At 47.1% G+C, this 20634-nt stretch overlaps 1 protein-coding gene across 1 annotated transcript in view; it reads left to right on the top strand.

Moving 5' to 3' along the window:
* HS6ST2 (heparan sulfate 6-O-sulfotransferase 2) overlaps window positions 1-20634 on the top strand; it is a 287376-nt gene that overhangs the window by 116926 nt on the left and 149816 nt on the right. The window lies entirely within an intron of this gene.

The following is a 20634-nucleotide window of genomic DNA, read 5'->3' as shown; positions in this document are numbered from 1 at the left end:
TCTTAATGTCCTTTTGCCTCGCTTGTATTTCAGCCAAAATCATGCCTGGTGACTTTTCTATTCCCAGGGTGCTTGCTCCTCCCAGCAAAGAATCTATCAGCCGTTTCTTGAATCCTTTGGAGTTTTTTAAGGTGTTAACATTTTCCATTTTGCCACATTCAGCAGTTTTGCTTGTTCTGACGTGAGCTCGATAAAGAGCTACAGAGACTGAGTGAGGAAGGAGAGGAGTCAGTCTCTGTAAGCACGAGCCCTGGCACTGCCCACTCCCACCACCCCCACTGCCCACCCCGCCAGCCCTCCTCTCCATCCAGCTCTGCCCATCTGGCCCCTTTTCTTTTTAGGTGAACTTCATTGTTTTATCTTAATCAGATATGAAAAAAAATCAAGCATTGTATTTATTTTTTAATTAAAGTATAGTTGATTTACAATGTCGTGCCAATTTCTGCTATATAGCAAAGTGACTCAGTCATAATATGTAGATTCTTTTTCTCATATTCTCTTCCATCATGGTCTATTCCAGGAGATTGGATAGAGTTCTCTGTGCTGTATAGTAGGACCTCCTTGCTTATCCATCCTAAATGGAATAGTTTGCATCTACCAACCCCAAACTCCCCGTCCATCCCGCTCCCTTTCCCCTCCCCCTTGGCAACCACACGTCTGCTCTCCATGTCTGTGAGTCTGTTTCTGTTTTGCAGGTAGGTTCATCTGTGCCATATTTTAGATTGCATATATAAGTGATATCATATAAAATCAAATATTTTAGATGCTTGTTGAAAACTCAACTGTAACCAAATTTCAACTCCTTAGATTTAACTGCAGCGTGGCTGTCTTAGGCCTACCAGTTCGTGGACCTGATAGTATTTTCATTCACAGCTATTGTATTCACGTGTTCCTGAGACAGGCTACCATACTATTGGGGTAGTTCAACTAGTTTTGGGTTTTTCGTGGTTTTTTTTTTTTTTGTCTTTTTGCCTTGTCTAGAACCACACCCGCGGTATATGGAGGTCCCCGGGCTAGGGGTCCAAGCGGAGCTGCCGCCACCAGCCTACACCAGAGCCACAACAATGCGGGATCCCAGCCATGTCTGCGACCTACACCACAGTTCACAGCAACGCCGGATCCTTAACCCACTGAGCAAGGCCAGGGATCGAACCCGCAACCTCATGGTTCCTAGTCGGATGCATTAACCACTGTGCCACGATGGGAACTCCTGGGGTAGTTCAGTTAAAGTGGAGCTGGCAGTTCTGTTCTATAGAAAGTGAGGTAGCTGTAAGGAGCGTGGGTCTTAGAGTCAGTCCAATGGGCCTCCAATCCTGGCGCTTCAGTGTAGTAACCGTAGCCTTGGGCAAACCACTTCGCGTTTCTTATGTCTCATTTTCCTTGTTTGTGAAATGAGGACAATGCAAGTCGCAGCCTCAGAGGTTGGCTGTGAGGATGACACGAGAGGTGTCCTTTAAATAGCTTAGCACAAGTCTTGGCACCTGTCACGGGCTCAGATGTCATCATTATTGTTACTTCCTTGCCCCTCAGGTTGGAATAGTCCTCCAGGACAGGCGTTAGCAAACCATGCCTCAAAGGTCAAATCCAGCTCGCCTTGAGTTAACATTGATTTTCACAATTTCAGTTGGTTGCCAAAAAAAAAAAAAAAAAATTGAAAGAAGGAGTTCCCGGTGTGGCTCAGAGGTTAAAGAACCCAACCAGCATCCATAAGGATGTGGGTTCGACCCTTGGCCTCACTCAGTGGATTAAGGATCCGGTGTTGCCATGAGCTGTGGTGTAGGTCGCAGACGCGGCTTGAATCCAGTGTTGCTGTGGCTGTGGCGTAGGCCAATAGCTACAGCTCCGATTGGACCCCTAGCCTGGGAACCTCCATATGCCATGGGTGCAGCCCTAAAAAGACCAAAAAAAAAAAAAAATTAAAAGAAGAGTGCTGTTTGCGGTAGGGGGGAAATTAAGTGAAGTTCATATTTCAGGGTCCATAGATAAAGTGATGGGACATAGCCCTGCTCATTCATTTACGTATCATCTAGGGCGACTTCTGCTCTACACCAGCAGAGTCTGGTGGTTGCAAGAGAGATCACATGGCCTGGAAAGCTTAAATAGTACCCACCTTGCCAATCGCCGCTCTAGGACATGTAGCCGTCTGCAAGATCACAGGGATGGATAGTTTGGGAAGGATTTACACATCATCATCACCAAGTCCCCAAACTTTTTCTGCATGTAGAGTTGATTTACAAGGTTGCTCATGTACCCACATGCATGCTCTCTCAGGATCTTTTCCCACATAGATGATCAGAGAATACTGGGTACACGTCTCTGTGTTACACAGCAGGTCTCTGTTGGCCAATCATTCCATATACCTCAGGGTGCCTATGCCAGACCCAAACCCCCAGTCCATCCCTCCCCCCAGCCCGTCCCCTTTGGTAACCATAAATTTGTTTTCAATATGTGTCTCTCTTTTCAGATTCTTTTTCCTTAGAGATTATTACAAAATACTGAGTAGCGTTCCTTGTGCTGTACACCAGGTCCCCGTTGGCCAGTCATTCCATATGCCAAACTCTTGTGCATCTGTATTGTGCCGAGTGATTCATAAGGGAAGAAATCATACAAGTCCATGGAGGACAAATGAGATGAGGTTTTTGTGGCATTTTTTAGCTAAGGGTTCACTCCGTGCCTTGAGGGACTGGGAAGAATTTAAAAATCGTGGCAGCCTTGCTTAGCTGAATGGATGAATGTGCATACGTTCTGTGTTTTTCTTTCCTCCATGAGCACCTTCTCTGCAAGGAGGAGACAATGGGTGATTATCTTCTCTTTGTGAAATGGATCGAAGGGCTCTTATTAGGTGTACCATCGTTCTGAGGAGTTGAGGCTAAAAGTGACACACGGAAGCAAAGCCTCATCTCACCTGCACACCCTGTTCGCCCTAAAAAGGCAATTTCTGTAGAGAAATGTAAACTCTGAGAAGATCCAGGTTCGAAGGAGCCTTCAAGATCTACAGGGATGATATTCATATTATCATCGCTCTGCTGCTAGAGATGCAATATCCTGTTGGAAGGCAAAATATCGTATAATGAACAAGTCTCAGTCCATTCAGTCTGCTCACCTATGACAGCCTTTCATGGGTGTTTGTGTACTGGAACTATATTTGAAGACGTGGAAGATATTGAATTGCATGTGCTTTACAAAATGCGCATCTCTCGAGATACACAAACATAATCCCCAATCTGAAGCATGAGGGCAAGGATAAGAATGTTTACAGTTCAGGAGCTAGAAACTCTGCGTTCTTGTCCTCGGCTTTATCCTCTGCCTGGCCTTAATGAAAGGCCTTTTCAGTATGGATGAGCTCTGCGAGGGGCTGGGGAGGAGGTGGGTGAGGTTTAAAAACTGGGCGGGCTGGCCATGGGTCTGCCCTGGCTTCCTCTAAATAGTCCATTTTACCTGGCTTCCTTCTCATGGCGTGATGGCTGTAGCCCCAGGAGAGCGCATGCGCCCCCTTCTCTGCTCTGCCCATTCTCACCAGGCTCGGGTCCCTGTGTAGCCAGATCTGAAGTCACTCTTCCTCGGGTCTCTGAGACGAGCAACATCACCAGGGCTGCATTCGGTGCTTTTGTGCGAGGGACAGAGGTGAGAGTTCATTCCTGGCGCCCCCCTGTTTCCTTGACCTCAAACCTCAGAGTGAGTTTTCACTTGTTATCAACTGTCCTTGGAAAGATGAGTCAGCTTCCCAGAAGTTTAGCAGGAAGTCTTCTTCTGGAGGGAATGGCTGGTCTGCGGGGTTTTTCGAATTGCAAGGTTGATTTTGGAGTGGAGATTTGTTTTCCCAGCAAAGTGTTAGTGGTTTATAGTCTCCCCTCCGTCTGTGAAACAAAAGAGAAGGCAGGCAGGGAACAGACCACAGACTGAGGCCAGAGAAAGGGTGCAGCTGCTTTTCCCTTCAAATCAAAGACGGCTACAGAGGTAGGGTGACACAAACGTATTGAAATAGGTTCCTGTCATTGGTCTTTAGGCAAAAGCCATCAGCAGATGATAGCAATGGCCATCAGGATTTCTGTGTGTCCGAGGTTTTGTTTTTCTCCTTGCTTAGGCTTCACTAGCTGTTGTAGCATCACGATCGCTTTCTCATCACCAGCCTTTTCGCACACACCCCCATTAAAGAGTGGATTTCTCTAATTACATGTTTGACGGGTATTTTGTATTACAAACAATGTTTAATTGTGTTCATTTGCAACAGGTTGCAATTAAAATCTATAAACCCTTTAAGCCTCTATAAAAGCTCCACCGTCCACCTTACAGCTTAGCATTAATATTTCCTCTAGAGAGGAAACGCATCTCATCCTGGATTTCTCTGATGTACTGTTTTTGTTCTCAGTAAAAACAAAAGACACATGTTTAATTGGATCCCTTAGGTTTCGATGGAAAAAAACGATTTGGATTCCTCACTTGCCAGGATGGTTCCACAGACCATCTTAGAACGATCCTTTTTCTCAGATCCTTTGAGGACACACCTCTTTTAATGTTTTCCTTCCAACTATTGCGTGATGAGCGTAATCAGGGCTACACACTGGAGTACAGCTACGCAAGGGACCCGAGAGAAGGCGACCTCAAGTTCTAGTCCATGTTGGGGAGGAAGGAAACAGAGCGGTCCCTTGGTACCGCGATCCTGCTGACCCGGTGGGGTCCGAGCCCTTGGACGTTAATGGTGTGATCCATCAGAGGACAACCCTCACAAGTCCCTTTTCCAGATCAAAACAGTTAATATTTCTTCCCATGCTTTATCTCGTAATCAATATTCCATTTTCAAGGCCGTGAAACTAACCAAATAATAGAAAATGAACCTAGCACAGGAGGAGGGAAGTAGAACGAGGAAGCTGCATAGGGGTCTGAACAAGCGAATAGGAGAATGTCTGTAACCCTCAGATGTCACTTCCTGTGGGTTAATTTCTATGGGAGGCATGAGCTGAGCTCTGTGACGTGGGCTGCTGGGTTTGTCCACTGAAACACCAGAGGCAGGAGGCAGGAACAGTGCTCAGAAACCAAGCGAGTTCTTGTGGCCCTTCTCGCTGTGGTATTGGGGTATTGCCAGCGATGGGATGGGACCTGCAGCTCCTCCGGAGCCTGTAATGCAGGTGCGTTCACGCTGAGGTGGGTGGTGGCACTGAGGCAGGCAGCAGTCAGCATAGGGGATGGTGGGAGTGACATGTCCTGGACCACTGTTCTGGCATCTTCTGCACTCTTTTCTTTCTTTATTCATTTTTTACACTTAATTTTATTGGAGTAGAGCTGACTTACAATGTTGTAGTAGTTTCAGGTGTACAACAAAGTGAATCGGTCACGCGTATAAATATAGCCATTCTTTTGTCCTGTATAGGTTATTCCAAACTGTGGAGTAGATTTTCCTGTGCTCAAAGTAGGTTCTCATTAATCACCTCTTTTATACATACAGTGGTGTGTATGTGTTACCCCCGCCCTCCCAATTCTTCCCTCCCCATGAAAGGGTTCCCCTATGGAAACCATAAGCTTGGTTTTGAAATCTGTGAGTCTGTTTCTGTTTTTCAAATAAGGTCTTTTGTATCATTTTTATTAGATTCCACATATTAGGGATATCAGATAATATTTGTCTTTCTGTGTCTGACTGACCTCACTTAGTATGAGAATCTCTAGGTCCATCCATGTTGCTGCAAATGGCATTATTTTATTCTTTTTTTTTAATAGTGATTTAATTTTTTCCCCAGCATAGCTGGTTTACAGTGTTCTGTCAATTTTCCACTGTACAGCAAGGTGACCCAGTCACACATACATGTATACATTCTTTTTCCTCACGTGATCATGCTCCGTCATCAGTGACTAGATGTAGTTCCCAGTGCGCTATAGCAGGATCTCATTGCTTATCCATTCCAGAGGCAAGAGTTTGCATTTTTCAACTCCAGATTCCCAGTATTTTGTTCTTTTTATGGCTGAAAAATATGCCATTGTGTTCGGTTCTCTCTCACACCCTGCCTTATCTTCACCTTTATTCTACCCTTTCATTACAACCTTTGCCAGCAGGTAAGGAGATCAGTGCGTCCTGTAAGTTCTTTCCAAGAGAAGTAGAATAATAGTCTAGATTTATTGAGAACTTTTGAAATGTACGAGGCATCTCACATGTGCTATCTCATTTAATCATTTCCACAATCCTAGGTTATGCTCACATTACAGATGAAGGAAGCGAGGCTTGCAAAGGGTTATCCTGTCGTGATACTGGTCACAAAACCAGTCAGTGGCAGAAGCAGATTCAGCAGCTCAGAAATGAATGAGGGCATTTCACATGGAGAGTGACACTGCAAATGTTGGGAATGAAATAAAGGGACCCAGGTTTCAGTGTTTGGGGACTCACATGGGACAACATTGCCTTACTCCATAGCAATTCACCATTCTAATTAGTGTCTAGTTAGAAATAGGTCCATGGAGGGGGAGGGACAAGTTAAGAGGTTGGGATTAACATATACACACTACTATATGTAAAATAAATAAGAAACCCAGATCTTCTGTATAGCACAGGGGACCCTACACAATATTGTGTAATAACCTATATGGGAAAGGAGTCTGAAAAAGAATGGTATATGGGTGACTGATTCACTCTGCTGTATACCTGGAACTAACACAACATCGTAAGTCAACTATACTCCAGTAAAGAAAAAAGAACTGGTTCCAATCAGATGGACATTTCTAGAAACATTTGGAATGACCCCACATCCTATCCATCAGCTTCTCTGAGGCACTTCCAAGGCCTAGAAGCATACCTTTTACCAATGGTGCTGATCTGCCTCTTAAAAGAGTCTTTCCTTGGCTATAGTTGACCATTCACCACAAAGAACCAAGATGCGCCTTACTTTTCTGATGGGCCACTAGAAATTGTCAAAAGATCCTTTGGTTCCAGGAGATGAATGGCTCATTATCCAGTGCCTGGGGGAACGGGCTTGCAAGAACGTTGTAAAATGGAATGATGCTACCTAATAATGTATTTAACAAACATTTACTGAACTCTTACTCTGGGCCAGGCCCCTCGCTGGGGACACAGAGGTGAAGGAATTCCCACCCTTGAGGAGATGACAGTCGGCCAGCGGAGAAGAGCAGTCAACAGATAATTATAAAACCCTTGCATAATTGCTACCATGAAGACAGGCAGCCCCATTCCCTGAGTGCTTTGGGAGTGTGGGCTCTGGTGACTTGGCGGCTGGATGGTGGCAGCGCTATTAGAAGATCCGGAGGCCTGTCCACATTGAACTTGACATCAGCCTCAAGCCAAACCCTCACTTTCTCAAATGATTTTATTTTAAGAAAATCAGTTTTTTATTATGCTAACTCAAACGATGTATTCTGTAGGGGTTCACTGAACCATCTTTTCCCCTTTCACATAACTAATAACTGTATGTTTTGACATGCTTCGGGGAATACTTTTATAAAGTAGCACAGATAGGACAATGCAAGAATACATTACTGTGCTGTGAATCCTGAATCAGTAATACACAAACAATTGCACCTTAAAAAAATATCAAGAGAAGCAAAATGCTGGAAACCATTAAGTACAAAGAGGCAGCTCTGCATGGGGAACAATGACTTGCCAACAGGAAGGCGAGGGTCCCTGCTGGCTCTTCCACTGAGTGCCCCTAGGAGGTCCCTGTTGCTCTCTGGACCTCAGTTTCCTGGTCAGTAGAATGGGTGACTGGTGAGATTCTCCATCTCAAGGCTTAACTTCCTTGACAAGTTGCCAAGATCGTGGATGCCTCGGACAGCTCCTCTGACCCCGTCCGAGGTTCTGTACGGCAGGGTGCAGTAGACACATCTATGGCACCCTTCCTTGCTCGGGCCCCTTCTTCTAATGCACACACGTCTTGTTCACATGTGCACACATGTGTACATACTCCACCACCATGCTAGAAAGAACTGGACTCAAACTCCTCTTTTCACTGTCTCAAAATGACAGCTATCCTCTTCCACAATTCAGGATGAAGTGGACTTCCATTTTCCTTGTCACCTTCCAGACAGAAAAAGAGCCCAGAGTTCCAAGAGTGATGGGGTTCTTGGCAGGCACCCTTTCTGGGGTGGGAAGGTAATCAGTCTGCCGTTCGGCAGTCTGAGACCTCGGCTTTCATCTGACTTGGAAAATACCAGGGGCTTGGGATGCAGGCATCCATCCGCATGACTTAGATTTGAGGGTAACATATTTTTTTCCCGTCAATTACGCAGTGCTCTTTATCCACCAAGTACCCAGTGCAATCAGAGGGAAAGGACGTGACAGATGAAATGAATCTGTGTGTGTGTGTTTAGCATTAGGTGGGCTACAGACCTCTTGGAATTGGAGTTACTTATATGCCTTTGAATTCAGCCCCAAACCCTCCTTCCATCAGCATGCATTTGCCTTTCCAGAATCCACTTGTGAAGGACTAGCAGGTGGGCTAATCAGGGAGGACTAGAGTTTTCTGGCTCAGAGAACATAAGGCAGTTTATTTACAAAATCTAACCATTCACCTCTGCCCTCCATTTTCCTTTGCTTTCTCTGATTTTAGCACTTTGGGTTTGCAGTAAGGTCTCACGTCCCTAATATAGGCTGAAAAATGATAAGAAAGCATGGCAGAAATTCACCCCCCACTGAAAATATACCTGACTCTAGACCATTCTTGCATCACTTGTCTCTTCCAGGGACCAGATCAGCCCTGTTGCCTTATGTTCCTTGGTGTGAGCTGTATCTGTAGACGTATTTCGAAGCCACACTGTTGTTCGAACTGAAGCATCGTGTTTGATGGGATGGGCACTGGAGGGATACATGGAAGTTCTTCAGAAACTGCTCCGATGATGAAATTTACCAATCAGTTGTGTGATTGCCGCTTATAACACAATCAGGGCATGGGCCATTCCCTTTTTATTGACAGCATATGGTGGGTATTTAGAACTCACCCTAGGCCAGACACAGTCTTGGTGCCACCAAGCAGAGCCAGAGCTAAGAAGGGGAAAATGGTATCCAGGTGCAGTCGGTGGGATGGGAGATATTTAGTGTTAATGAGCTTTCATAAGGAGAACGGAAACAAGTTGGATGCAATTTGTGTGTGTCCAGAGGAAGCCAGTATCTGCCTGGTATGGAGAAACCTGGAAAGGATTCTCAGTACCTCCCACTTGACCTGAGCCATCCTTCTGTCTCCCCTTCCCCTGAACATGCTTCATGCATAATATTAAGCTTTCAAAGTTTATCTATCTATCTAATCTATCATCTATTGTCTTTTTAGGGTGCCACCCATGGCATATGGAGGTTCCCAGGCTAGAGGTGGAATCAGAGCTATAACTGCCGGCCTCCACCACAGCCACAGCAATGCCGGATCCAAGCCACGTCTGAGACCTACCCCACAGCTCACGGCAACACCCGATCCTTAACCCACTGAGCAAGGCTAGGGATGGAACCCGAGTCCTCATGGATACTAGCTGGGTTCTTAACCTGCTGAGCCACAACAACAACTCCTATTTACTTATTTATTTTTAATTTTCTTTTTTTTTTACCTTTTACTGAAACATAGTTAACTTACAAGGCTGTGATAACTTCTACTTCACAACAAAGTGACTCCGTCAGGTCCGTGCTCAGCTTTGAGAATTTTTTAAAGCCAATACCTGCCAATGGTCGGAAAGCCGGCCACCTGCCCATGGTCATGCCAGGCCCCATGGTGAAAGTCTTCTTCACATTTTCTCGTGTCATCCTCGCAAGGATCCTGTGAGGTGGAGGTTATTATCCCCGTGTTACAGATGAGCAAACGGAAGCTCAGACATTAAACCAGCCAGATCTGCCTGAGTAGCCCTGGGAACGGGAGCACGTGGGTCTCTGGCCCAGGGAGGCTTCAAGTCAGCCTGCATTGCTTCAGCCGCCGGGTGTTGCAGTCAAGGAGAGGGAGGGAAGCAGGAGGCAAGGGATGGCTCTGAAACCCCTGCCGCAGGGCACCTCATCCTCCCCTCCCCCCCTTCCCAGGGTCGGTGGAGTGGAGGGAACCTGTGATGCCCGCTAGGGAGGTGGGGGGAGGGGCTAAGCTAAAAGCAGATATATGCAAATATAAATATTATATTTCTATTTAACTCCGTCTCGCTTTTGTCCCCGTATGAATGCCACCACCTGCAGGTTTTCAGGGGCTATCACACTGCGACTTCAGCCCTGGACGATGGAAAGGGGCTGAGCTTTATTAACAAGGAGGCAGTGACTGTGGGCCAGTCACTTAACTACCCCCTGCAGTAGTACAGCGAACAAACCAATCCTTCCCCATGTTGTATCACTCAATTATCGCAAAGATTAAATGAGGAGCTATGTGAAAGCGTTTTAGCAGTCTGAAGCGCTCAATGTCAGTGATGATGAGAAATTGAAGGGAGGGTCGTCCTGTAACTGACATCATCCATTTGATGCGGCAAAATCGGTCCTACCCTCCCCCATCGGTGGACAAGCATCTTTGTCCTTAAAGCACATTTCCTGAGCAGAAGGAAACCTTCATCCAAGCGCAGGCGCCACATTTCTGTATGAGAGCTCGTTTGAGATTTAAATGAACCCTGTCTCTCAAGACGCAGCTTTGCATCTATTCTGCATTCAAATTTATTTATCTAGAGAGAAACTCGTGCATTCTTTAATTCTTCTCACAGCATATGCAAGCAGATCAAATGAGGTGCTGATCCAGCAAAATGGCAAGTAGCCTTTTGCTTCCTTGAAATTGCTAATTTTACAAATGGCAGAGTGTTGAAACATGGCACGGAATATCTATTTTACTAGAATCTGGCAACACAGGCACATATGGTCTTGTCAAGAGGGAATCAAACACAATTCCAGGATTATAATTAAGCAGTTGGAATTCCAAAAGGAATAACTTAGCATGAACAAAGTCCGATTTAGATTGCTTTCTCTCAGACTCCTTCCTTGGCACATCATCGGCGACACAGCTACTTTGCTTTCTTGCTCTGAGAAATGTTTAATTGTAAAACACCAAACATTTTCACCTTGACTCTAATTGTACTTGATTTAGCATCTGTGTACCATGCTTAGAGTACCATAGATCATGGAATATAAGGAGAGCAATCATAGACGTCAAGCCAAATGTTCTCTTATAAATATTAAGTTGTTACCGTCTCCCACCAAATCTGAACTTCTGATCAACTCAGCTCCCAAACTTAAGGAAGATTGGGACCATTTATAGACAGAATCTCTCTGTCTGTCTCTCTCTCTCCTTCTCTCTCTGTTAAACTCCATCTCGATCGCTCTCTCCGAATGCTCTTTCTACATGAAGGAAGGGCCCATGTCCCATCCTTGTGGATTAAAAGCCCAGAATGTCGCATCAGGCCTGGCATGGAAAAGGAGGTGATTTGGAGATTTGCATCCTGTCTCCAGGAAACATTCTCAGGGAATCCCCTGGAGTTGTTGCGGACTGGATTTCGAGCCCAATTTGATAACTCAAACATCTATACCTTAAAGCACATGTCAGCCAAAAGGTAGACACAGCTCACATGTCCATCAACTGATGAGTAGATAAACAAAGTCTGGGTCGGTCCATGAAATGGAATAGCATTCAGCCGTAAAAAAGAATGAGGTGCTACTACATGGATAAACCTTGAAAACAGGAGGCTGAGTGAAAGAAGCCAGTCTCAAAAAATCACATAATGTGTGATTTTATTTATGTTAAATGTCCAGAATAGGCACATTTATAGAGACAGAAAGTAGATCAATGGTTGCTTGGTGGTATGGGAAAGGGGAAGACTGGGAGATGATAACTAAAGAACATGATATTTCTTTTTAGAGTGTTGAAAATTCTCTTCAGTTGGTTGTGGGATGGTTGCACAGCTTTGTGAATACACTAAGAGCATTGAGGCATACACTTGAAATGGGTGAATTGGTTTTGTTTGTTTGTTTGTTCTGCTTTTTTTTAGGGCCCTATCTGTGGCACATGGAGGTTCCCAGGCTAGGGGTCGAATCGGAGCTGTAGTTGCCGGCTTATGCCAGAGCCACAGCAACGCCAGATCTGAGCTGCATCTGCGACCTACACCACAGTTCACGGCAATGCTGGATCCCCAACCCACTGAGCAAGGCAGAGTTCCATCCCTGGCCCAGGAACTTCTCTATTAAAAATACTAAATAAATAGAGAAATATTGATTAAAGGTTAATGGTGGCATGAAATATTTAACATCTTGAGGAAACTTAAAGCTTTTGTCACAATAGATCATTTTTCCCAAGGTGGTTCCTTAGATATGTTACCAAAAATACTTATGTGGGAGTTCCCATCATGGCTCAGTGGTTAACGAACCCAATCAGGATCCATGAGGATGCAGGTTTGGTCCTTGGTCTCGCTCAGTGGCTCAAGGATCCGGGGTGCCAGGAGCTGTGGTGTAGGTTGTAGACGTGGTTCAGATCCTAAGTTGCTGTGGCTCTGGCGTAGGCCAGCAGCTACAGCTCCGATTCGACCCCTAGCCTGGGAACTTCCATATGCCATGGGTGCAGCCCTAAAAAGACAAAAGACAAAAAAAAATGCTTATATGGAGTTCCCGTCATAGCTCAGCAGAAATGAATCTGATTAGCATCCATGAGGAAGCAGGTTCGATCCCTGGCCTCGCTCCGGCATTGCTGTGAACTGCGGTGTAGGTCACAGACATGGTTCGGATCTGGCATTGCTGTGGCTGTGGCATAGCCTGGGACCCCTGGTCTAGGAACCTTCATATGCTGTGGGTGCGGCCCTAAAAATGTAAAAAAAAAAACCCTTACATAATGAGAATGATAGCTACCTTTCCATGTCTTTGAACTTGAACATTTCTTAACACAAGACTTTCTTTGAAAAGGATTTTTTTTTTACAATGATTTAACTAAAATTTTAACCAAATGCAACATAGACCTCAAAGTTTATTGTCAGCCCCTCTTTCAATATCCGCAGGTATCCAAAACAGTGATATTTTTAGATATATGCATCTCTTAATTCATTTGTAGTTGCAAAGGATGATTCTGCAAACAGCATGAAAAGGAGCCACATACTGAGACTTCAAGATATCCTGTAGTTAATTTCATGAGCAAAAAGGAAAGCATGGCTTGGGCGATTGAAAGGATGGAAGAATGAATGGACAGGTGGACGCCCATCATGCATTCATTAAGAAATGCTCCTGCTCATGTAATTGCAGTGGTGATAAATACTCTAAACGGGAAAGAATCTGGTACTATTCGAGTGTACAGGACGGGCCTCTGCACTCGTCTGGGGAGTCAGGTTTAAGCTGAGACTCGAAAGTGAGTAGGAGCTGGGAGGAGTACAGTTGGGGAGCAGGTCCACAGAGGGAGAAAAAAGGGAATAAGAAAGTAATGGAGGAGTTCCTGTTGTGGCGCAGTGATTAACGAATCTGACTAGGAACTGTGAGGTTGCGGGTTCGATCCCTGCCCTTGCTCAGCGGGTTAAGGATCCAGCGTTGCCGTGAGCTGTGGTGTAGGTTGCAGACGCGGCTCGAATCCTGTGTTGCTGTGGCTCTGGCGTAGGCCGGTGACTACAGCTCTGATTCGACCCCTAGCCTGGGAACCTCCATATGCCACGGGAAGCGGTCCTCGAAAAGGCAAAAAGACAAAAAAAAAAGACAAAAAAAAAGAAAGAAAGTAATGGAGATAAAGACAGGAAGCAGAGAGAGGAAAGGGAATGACAGGATTGGCGGTGCAGCTGTGAGGAGGAGGGGCCACAGCTGGTGACTCTCGAGAAAACGTGAAGGACTAAAAACCTTTGTAATCCGGAAAACTCCATTAACCAGAAAACCACTCATTCCCCAATTATGCCCCCAAAGGATTTTCTTGGATAAGCAAGCAGACCGGCCCTGGTCATTCTCAGTGGACACTGCTGCTGCTACATCAACATCTGACAGAGGTGCCAGAGGACAGGGAGACGGAACACGGCCATTGAGTTGGAAGGGGGCTTGAGAGGCATGGAGGACACCTTTCATTTTATAGCTAAAACCAGAGCATCGATGCGGGAATCTTACAAAGCAGGGCCCACATGCCAGTCACTGTTGAATCCTCAGAAGAGTGCTGTGAAGCAGAAACCATTACAGTTCCCCCGGTACAGAGGAGGGCTTGTGCGAGGCCCAGAGAGGTTAAGTGACTTGCAGAAGGTCACAAAGCTGATAAGTTGTGCCATAGACCTTGGGCGTGATCAGCGGGTCTGTATCTTTCAAGAGCATATAGCTGTTTAGGGGCAGCTCCAAGAAGGGAGCCCAGGTCTTCTGACTCCCATTGCGTCCTGTCTTCTTCTGTGTTAACCAGAACTTTGAGGCTCCCTCCACGGGGGCACGAATTGATTAAATAACCTCAGGATCCCCTAGTAACCGAAAGTATGGAAACAAACTCTTTAGTTCCCCTGTCTCCACTGTCTTTCTTTAGAATGGTTCTCCCTCTGGGAGGGTGGAGCCTACCTATTCCCCCAGCCTACCTCTAGGCATGGGCTGCCCAGAATTTTGCCCTCCCTCTTGGCATTGCCATTTCAACAGTGAGTGTTTGGGAGCTGGCGGAAGGTATTTCTGTGCCTCGGGTCAATCCAGCAGTCATGTTAGAAACCATCTTCCAAGTGTCCAAGGAAGGGGTGTGTGTGTGTGTGTGTGTGTGTGTGTGTGTGTGTGTGTGTGTGTTCTGGTGAGTGATTTGAAGGTAAACGGGCTTCATCATTGGGTGATGGGCTGAGCAGGAGACTAAGGTATGAAAAACAAGGCTGGAGAAGAGATTTCCAGGGCGGTGAGTAAACCTGCTGTCAGGATTTGCAGAGAAGATATGATTGGGAGGAAAAACACATCTGGGCTTCATCATTTCAAAGCAATTTCATGCTTCAGTTCTCCATACTTCTGTCTTGTGAACATTTCCGAGGCCCACGCGTGGGCCTCGGCATCAGCCTGGAGTCTTGTGTGATGGAGTCGCCGTGTCAGGGCTCTCTGGGAGGGATGTAGAAAGCTACATGGGAGCCCTTGATTTTGATAGAACGATTTAATCATATTCTTTTGCCTCGATTAAGTTGAAAAGACTCAAATGCAGCCGAAAATTGAAAAGTGTAACTGAACGAGAAGGTTTATATCAAATATTGAAAAGGCTCAGGGAGAGCTCACAAATGTTTCAGCTGTGACTGTTACCCCTGGGACCTGCACTCCAGAGGGACTCAGGGACTTGTAGCTGTTGACAAGGGTCTTCACCTTGCTGGATGGAGAAGGTGGAATGGCAACGAAAGACAGAAACCAGAGACCCTTCCCAAGGTGGGGGAGCGGGTTGGTACCTGGTGGGTGGCTGAGTCTATTATGTAAAGATTTCAGGAGTTCCCGTCGTGGCGCAGCAGAAATGAATCCAACTAGGATCCATGAGGGTGTGGGTTCCCAATCCCTGGCCTCGCTTAGTGGGTTAAGCATCTGGCATTGCCGTGAGCTGTGGCGTAGGTCGCAGATGCGGCTCGGATCCCACGTTGCTGTGGCTCTGGTGTGGTCCGGTGGCTACAGCTCCGATTCGACCCCTAGCCTGGGAACCTCCATATGCCTCAGGTGCAGCCCCAGAAAAGACAAAAAAAAAGAGAGAGATTTCAAATACCATCGGGTCATTTCTTTAGGACCTTGTTTGAAGGTCTGTAGGGCTGTTTCTTTTTTTCCTCCAGCTTTATTGAGGTATAACTGACATATAATATTGTGTTAAGTTGAAAGTAAGCAGCATGATGATGTGATACACATATATATTGTAAAATGATTACCATAATCAGATGAGTTAACACGTTTGTCACGTCGCATAATTACAGTTTGTGTGTGTGTGTGTGTGTGTGTGTGTGTGGTGAGAACATTTAAGATCTGCTCTCTTAGCAACTGTCAAGTATACAAAACAGTATTGTTAGCTATCATCACCATGCTGTGTGTTGCATTCTCAGCCCTCATTCGTCTTGTAAGTGGAAGTTTCTACCCTTTGACCAACACATTCCCACTTACCCCGCCCCTGGCAACCATCATTCTACTTCCCTTTCCTGAGTTGAGCTTTTTTTTTTTTTTAAATACCACATCTAAATGAGATCATACAGTATTTGTCTTTATCTGACTTATCTCATTTAAGCTAATGCTCTCCCGGTCCATCCATGATGTCACAAATGACAGGATTTTGTGGGATTGCTTCTTGATGCCAGCCTGATCAAACGTCACCTACTTCCTTGTGACGAGAGTGAGAAGCGTAAACGGTGGCCTCAGGGCTCAGAATACACATGCCACATTCCTTTAGCCCCTGAGATCAGCCGTTTGGTTTGGATTGCCTCCATTTCGTGCCTCTGTTGCCACCATAATATTTCTAGCTTTCCAAATAACCATTCCTGGAGTTCCCATCGTGGCTCACTGGAAACGAATCTGACTGGCATCCATGAAGATGCAGCCTCGCTCAGTGGGTTCAGGATCCGGCGTTGCCCTAAGCTGTGGTGTAGGTCACAGATGAGGCTCGGATCTGGCGATGCTGTGGCTGTGGCTGTGGTGTAGCTACAGCTCCGACTCAATCTTTGGCCTGGGAACCTCCATATGCTGTGGGTGCGGCCCTAAAAAGACAACAAACAAACAAAAACCCCCAACACAACCATCGTTGATACCATTGCCTCTATTCTGGATACCTGGAGAGAAGACGGCTTGCCTTCGTTACTTCGTGACTCTCCAAGGTGGAAAGGGAGGCTGCGCAGAGGCAACTGTTAGGAGATGCCAAGAAGAGATGCCCCCCTCCTCCTTCCGCTCCAGGCTTCATCCCCCAGACACTTCCAAGGACATGGAGCTCTGCTCTGCCCGGCCAGCCCTCCTGCCCAGGAGAGAAGGCTGAAGGCAGAGCTGGTGGGTCCTGGTGGTGGTGGGGGGGGCATCCTGGAGAGCAGCAACTCCAGACGGAGAGCCCCTGGCTCAGCGGGTCCCCAGGAATCCCCTCGGGACTCCCAGGTGAGAGACGCTGTCATCGAGGAAGTTTGCTCTGCCTGGACCCCAGGGCCCGGTGTGGCTGTGTGGGTGGGGAGGGCGGGAGAGCGCCCCCTGCCACAAATGATGCCAGCAAACAAGGTCTGGGGCACAGGAGAGAGAGAGACCGTGTGGGTCTGTGCCGGTTCATTTTGTCAGGTTCCTGACAAAATGGAAATTTCTACAGCGATTTAGACACCGCCCCCCCTCCCCCAGCTGGCCATCCACACCCATCACACATAGCTGTGTCCGGATTCTGAGTCTGCAAAGCACTGCCGACCTTCTCTCGCAGCCTCTGTGATTTCGGAAGTGAGAGTGAACCCTCATGGGGCACCTGCCACATGCCAAGCAGTGGAATCTGTACGTCCACCCATATGTTACCCTGGTAAGGAATTTAATCCTCAGGTCCCCCATGAGGTGCCTCTGGTAGCTGTCCTCATTTTGTGGATTGAGAAATTGAAGTTTGGCTCATCGACATGATTTACCCAAGGTCACCCAACCTGGGCAAGAGCCTGGGCCAATCTAACATGGAACTGAAGTCAGCCCCCTCTGGGCAAACGCAGGCTAACTCTCATGCCCCTTTGGCATCACTTGTCATGACCCCTTCCGCCATGTCTTCTTCTTAGGATAAACATCTTCTGTTCCTTCCGATAATATTTCCAGATGTGTTCTAGAGCTGACTTCTCCAGAGCCTCACGTTCTCTTCTTCCTTGCTTCCCTGCAATCGGGCTTCTTTTCTGGCCTTTCCAATGAAACTCTCCTCCCCTTGTGACTGATGACCAAATCGGCAAACCTAAACCTGATAATCTACCCGTATCCAACCTGTTTTCACGGCAGTTAGCACTACTGAGGACCACTCTCTTTCTTGAGTTGGGCATGCTCATCTGTTCCCGTGGATGTACCATCTGTATGCTGGCAACTCCCAAATCTACCTCTGGAGACTTGACCTCTCTCTTGAGCTTCAGACCCATCTATCCAGCTGCCTGCTGGGCTTGCTCCTTTGGGGTGTTCCACAGCTCCCTAAGAGTCCATGCACCCCAAAAAGGAATCCAGAATTTCCCCTACCCAACATTCCACCTCAGCCCTGCTCTTTTCTCTGTATTCCTTAATTATCAAGCTTCCTTAGTGGAACTGCCCTCTGCATGATCTACCAAGCCAGGAACCTGGGCACGTCTTTGCCCTCACCCACTCATCGAAATCAGTCCTTCAAGGACTATGGATTCTACTCCACGAATGATGCTCAAACTTGACCTCTCGTCTCTCCATCCCACGGCTCCGTCTTTCCTTAAACATCTCTTGCTCAGCGTGGTTCAGGAGCTTTGGCATACGTGTCTCTGATGCTCCTTCACCTCACAAGTCTGTTTTCCAGGCTGCTGATGGAGATGGCCCCGCTCACACGGTTCACCAGCTCTGTGAACCCCTGTTTCTCAGCGTACATTCTTTGTCTCCTAGCTTTACAGGGTGTGAAGAACCGGACTGTGGTCAAGTAACTTGGGGAAAACCTGTATACTCTACTTCTCTCCTCTTAGAGGTTCCAATTCATGTTAAATGTCCTGAGAAGTCCTGCAGTTATAACCATGTTTAACTTTGTATATTTCAGCATCTCACGTGGATGTCATGATGGCATCATCCTTCTTTCCCCTGCTCCCATTTTTCAGCATGGGATCTGCCAACAGCCTTCTGCAGAATACCTTTGAAACCACAGGGCAAACGCTCTGCTCCTTGGCATGGCACACACAGCTCTTCTTCATGCGACCTTTGCTCATCTGTCTGGCAAACCGCCCTCCTTATACTCTCGCTGCTCGTGGCATTCTTCCTCACACAGCTCTGTGGGTTCGCTTCAGGTCTACAGAGTGAATCAGTTATCCAGGTTATCACAGAGTATCGAGTAGATTCCCCTGTGCTGTAAGTGGGTCCTTGTTACGTACCTCTATCTTTCTTTCTTTTTTTTTTTTTTGTCTTTTTGCTATTTCTTTGGGCCGCTCCCGAGGCGTATGGAGGTTCCCAGGCTAGGGGTCGAATCGGAGCTGTAGCTGCCGGCCTACGCCAGAGCCACAGCAACGCGGGATCCGAGCCGCGTCTGCAGCCTACACCACAGCTCACGGCAACGCCGGATCGTTAACCCACGGAGCAAGGGCAGGGACCGAACCCGCAACCTCATGGTTCCTAGTCGGATTCGTTAACCACTGCGCCACGACGGGAACTCCAGGTACCTCTTTCTTATATCGTAGTGTGCCTAGGTTAATTCTGACCTCCCAGTGTATTCCTCCCGTTGCCACCTTTATCTACCTTCAGCTCATCATTTCCCCCGTGGTAGCCTTAAGTTTGGTTTCTAAGTCTTTGAGTCTTTTTCAGTTCTGCTCACACCATCATTTTGGATTCTTCCCGGACCCAAGAGGAAAACCATCCCATCCCTTCTAGTTGATGGTGAAGCAGGGGATGTGAGAAACCTTATAGCCAGGTACGGACTAGAGCACATCTCCATCCGTGTCCTTGCTGATAAGTTCAGCTGCATAGCATGTGCCATTGTGTGCTGCCTCCCCTAGCTGGTGCGAGGATAGGCTTGGTTGGAGCTATAAGGTAGATAATAACACTTTGGTGCAGAAATGAAACTAGAGCCACCAGAGCCACCTATTCCTAAGAGAGAGGCTCAAGGTCCAGCTCCAGCTAGCTCACCTGGATCTTTCTCCAGTCATCTTGGGCCTGGAGGCCTGTGAGCCACGGCCCACGCCAGGAAGCCTATTCCTTGTGCGGGCTTACTGTGTGCAGGCCCTGTGCTAAGTTTTTATAGGCACTGTCTCATTTCAGCCTCACGCCAACCCCAAAGGTAGGGACTCCTTTATTTCCTTCGTGTTTCAGGGGAGGACAGTGAGGCTCAGGGAAGCCAAATGACCTGGTCAAGGTGGTCTTAGAGCTCCAGCAACAACTTTTTTTGCTGTGTTACCTTGGGCACATCAGTTAATCTGTCTAGTTGAGTCGCAATCTGCTCCCTTGCACTGAGGACTCATGCTGCTGCTTACCTCGTGGAATGATCATAAGGTTTCAGTGATGTGATGTATGCAGAGTATCTGGCATGGGGTCGCTACGCTATAAATGGTAGCTCTTACGACCTGAGGTCGGAGACAGTGTTTTCAGCCAAGATGAAGGGGAAACCAGATGAACGATTGGGTCCAGAAGCTACTTGCACTGTGAAAAGGTGACATCCCTCAGGCATTCAAACAAAGGAAGAGGATCATGTTTGTCAAGGAGCCAAAGTAGGCGGCTCCATCTTAAAGGCAGTGGGGGAGCTGGCCGCCAGGCACAAGACCGCTTGATGGGAGAAGGGCTGGGCCTGTGCAGGCTGAAAAACGTCAGGAGAACTTAGCTCTGGTGCACGTCAGGGATGGGCTCTGAATGAAGTTCATGCCTCTGACCCTGCGCATGCATGGCTGTTTCTAATGCCTGCCCTGTAGGGGTCGCTGTGTCCACTCCTGCCGGATGATGGAGGCGGAGGACCATGTAGGGAAGCTGTGCATGCCAGTGAGAGTGGGTGGCTGTGGAGAGTAGAGCTAGAAGGGTAGACTCTGAAGTCAGAGGGAATCGTTTGCAATTGTGACTCTGCCTCTTGTGGGCTGTGTGGCTTTGGCGACTCCGTGCCTTTCTGGGCCTCCGTGTCCTTATATGTAAACTGGAGATAATGAGAGTACCTA

This window comes from Phacochoerus africanus, chromosome X, assembly GCF_016906955.1.
Source record: "Phacochoerus africanus isolate WHEZ1 chromosome X, ROS_Pafr_v1, whole genome shotgun sequence".
Taxonomy (NCBI): domain Eukaryota; kingdom Metazoa; phylum Chordata; class Mammalia; order Artiodactyla; family Suidae; genus Phacochoerus; species Phacochoerus africanus.
Note: the sequence above shows the minus strand (reverse complement) of the source record. Positions and strands in the feature narration are given on the sequence as shown.